The 2,328-nt window shown below is 35.4% G+C and overlaps 1 pseudogene; it reads right to left on the bottom strand.

Annotated features, from left to right (window-relative positions):
• Positions 1-560: 560 nt before the first annotated feature.
• Positions 561-1,264, bottom strand: LOC107196040 (annotated as a pseudogene).
• Between the last annotated feature and the right edge of the window lie 1,064 nt (positions 1,265-2,328).

Below are 2,328 nucleotides of genomic sequence, written 5' to 3'. Positions count from 1 at the left end.
CGGAGGGAAGACCAGGTAAGGACGCAGAGGGAAGATGAGGGGGCGCACCTCAGAACAAATCGATCTTGTTGACACCTTGATCTTAGAGTTTTAGTGTCTGGAATTGTGAGAAAATAAATTTCTCTTTTTTCAGCCACCCCGTTTGTGCTCTTCAGTTATAATGACCCTAGCAAAGCGGAATTGTGTGGCAAAAAAAAAAAGAAGAAAGACTTTGTGAAGATAAATGAGATTTCAGGATCACAGAGAAGATGATGAGAGATTTCACAACTAAAATGAAATTAAGAATTTAATAAAATTAGAAGAAACCAGAAACTGTGGTAAGGATGTGTATGGAGCATTGAGACAGTTGACATATGTAAAGCCATTTTTTCATTTATTTTTTAGTACAGTAAATATCTTTACAATAGTTTATTAGAGAAACCTTCTCATAACTTTGATCCTGGCTAATTGGACAACTATTTCCCCAATTTTCATAGGTTTTATGCATTTCTTATATTTAATTTCATCATAAATTTAAAATTTTGAAAAGATCCTTAAATTTCTTAACTTAGTGCTTACATTTATTCTGAAAATAAACTAATGGTTGATGAGCTACCTTTTAGAAGTTTCCCACTTAAAATGACTTTTATAGCTTTCCTAAACCAAAGATAAAATAAAGCATAAATCAAAGAGTTCATGGCTAAGATATAATAAGCACACCAACAGCAAATCTCGAAATATAAGTAGGGGTCATGAAGCCCATAAAAGCATCGATAAACGTAACAATTGTATATGGTAACCACAAAATCATAAATGCGACCACTGTCACCCCCAGGGTTTTAGCTGCTTTTCTCTCTCTCTTGGCCACTCTGGCTTTGTAACTCTCTGTGGATGATTTTGCTTTACTACCAATATTTTCAATTTTGATAATTTGTTGTTTAGCTACAAGAAAAATCTTACTATAAAGAATGATCATAACAAGGGCAGGTATGAAAATAACAGAAAATCTACGAAAACCCAGTTTTCATTTACAACAATTTGACAACCACCTATACAGTTGAGAACACTTACTAATTCTTCCATCCCATCGTCACTGACACCTGTGTAGAACACGGCACCACTATATACAATGGGCAGGATCTCCTAGGTGCTGATACAAATTCCTGACACAGACACCATGAACTTCATAGCATAGAGCAGAGGGTCAGTAACAGCAATGTACTTGTTGATGGAGATGAAGCATAAGTGTAAGAGAGAAGCGTAACAAAATGCTGCATCACAGCATCTGTAAAGGGTAGAAAATCTGGCTCTGAATTATCAGCAGCTCTCCACAGTGGGAGGCATGGAGCTCATTCCAAGAAGAACCTGGACAAACCCTAATCCCAATAAATGCATTTATAAAACAAAGAGCTAGATATCTTCCAAACTTTTTTTTTTTACCAGCTCTTACTTGGTTAAGGAAAGGTTTGGCAATTACCTGTTGGTTTCCCCAATTATTTAACCAGCTTGATATTTCTGAAACTCAAGATTTCTAAAAACCGCAGTCCTGATTCATTAATAATTTTAATATCAAAGGTGTAATTTTAGGGGGTGGCTCAATAGTGTATTTGTTATCATGTCTCCTTTACCCTTAGAAGGTCCTTGGTTCGCTCCCCAGGTGGAGCCATGGACGATATCCCGGGGTGTGCCAGACCAAAGGTACACATCAGGAGCATGTGGGAGTAGACGCTCCACCTTCAGGGATTCAGTTCTTAAGGGGAAATGGAAACAACCATAGGTCAGGGGTGGAAGTCGGGGAGAGGAGGTGGGAATTAAGGAGGGGGAAAAAATAAAACAAAATAAAATCTTCTAAGAAGATCCATTGATCAATCAATAAAAATCGAAGAATACACAACCTGGCTTTAATACTTACTTTGGAGTTTCGGTTAAGAATCAATCAATAAAAATCGAAGAATACACAACCTGGCTTATTACTTACTTTGGAGTTTCGGTTAAGACAATAAGGCTTTGATCTAAATATAGATATAGAAATAAATGGATTAGAATAGTATCGAGAAATCGAGAAACACATAAATGGTTGAATGGTTTTTGACAAAAGAACAAACATCATTTACTAGAGAAAGAACAGATTTTCAAGAAATGCTCCTGGAATTCCAGAATATCCAAATAACTTCTACCAATAATAAAAAATCTCAGTCTCCATCACAACATATTAAAAATTAATATGAAAAGAATCATAGACCTAAAGAACTAAAATTATAAAAACTCTAGAAGAAGCACAGAGAAAGATAGTTGAATACAACAAATTTATAAGTTGGTCTTCATCAAAATTTAAACATTCTACTTTTC

This window comes from Pteropus alecto, unplaced genomic scaffold (genome assembly GCF_000325575.1).
Source record: "Pteropus alecto unplaced genomic scaffold, ASM32557v1 scaffold817, whole genome shotgun sequence".
Taxonomy (NCBI): domain Eukaryota; kingdom Metazoa; phylum Chordata; class Mammalia; order Chiroptera; family Pteropodidae; genus Pteropus; species Pteropus alecto.
The sequence above is the reverse complement of the archived record's forward strand: the minus strand, read 5'-3'. Positions and strand labels throughout refer to the sequence as shown.